Source organism: Epinephelus moara, chromosome 14 (assembly GCF_006386435.1).
Source record: "Epinephelus moara isolate mb chromosome 14, YSFRI_EMoa_1.0, whole genome shotgun sequence".
Taxonomy (NCBI): Eukaryota; Metazoa; Chordata; class Actinopteri; order Perciformes; family Serranidae; genus Epinephelus; species Epinephelus moara.
This window is the reverse complement of record NC_065519.1, coordinates 30,682,089-30,683,258: the sequence shown is the minus strand read 5'-3', so window position 1 is coordinate 30,683,258 and position 1,170 is coordinate 30,682,089.

Sequence of the window (1,170 nt, the reverse complement as noted above, 5' to 3'; positions counted from 1 at the left end):
GGATGTTATTGACGTGGGTCTGCTGTGGTGAAACTACAATGTTCTGAAGATGGACTACAAAATGCACACGATGAGAACGTTCTCATCGTGTTGTTTCATGCAGGATATATAAACGTGGACAACACGGTGAAAGATAGTTTAATTACTATGGTCGGAACTGAATTAAAAAAATGAATATAGGCTACCAGCCACAAACTGAAACGAAATTGTCACACTGAGAATGTTTGCTCACACTCACCCATCTGAATCCCAAGTAGTAAAATGAATTAATGATATTACTAAAGGCTGGCAATACAACAACGCTCAAATGAATAAATGACTGATGCAAACTGAGCATATGTTACGGTGCGTGTCCCCTCCGTCCACAGCTGTGTTCAACTTGTTTGTTTTATAACAGGATAAACAAATATTAAATGCATTATTTTGTTTTTCCGTGTGAATAAAAAAAATAATGGAAATCCACGTGCTTTTTCCGTTTTCTTCTTCAAATGGGGAATTGGACTAGAAATTAGACCACAACAAGTAATTAACTTGTGTTTGGCCTTTATTGTTAAATCAATATTATGTGCCCATAGGCGTCTTTTAGGTATGGCGAGGTATGGCAGCTGCCATACCTTGGAATCGGGAGAAAAAAAAGAGAGTGGTTCTGTAGTCATTACTCGAGGCGCACTGGCTGGTTGTTTTCATTGTATTGCACTTAAATAGGTCAATAACATGCTCATCAGTGAATACCAGTGTTATTGAATCAAATTGTTCGCCACTTCGCTCCTCCGCGAGTTATGAGTTATATGAGTTAGGCTACATATTTCCAAATAGTCGCCCGGTGGCAAATAATAGCTGCCGGGGGGTTGACCCCATTTTGCGTATTAAACACCGGTCCGATTAAACGCCCGGGCGATTATTTCCTCATTCATTGCCTCATGGCTGTCCCTCCTTGAGGGACTGTTTGCGCGTTTGAGCTTTTACGCACGGGTCAGTGGTGAAGTGGTGCACATGACTCGTGCTACGGACGGACGGACGGACAGACAGCCACGTATCTAAAACAGGTAATACATCTGGCTACATCTTTCCCACATCAAATATCCGTGATCACCTACACCCGCGTGCGTAAAAGCGCACACAATTCCGTGTCCTCTCACCATGGATGCTGTGATTTGATGGCCCGGTACT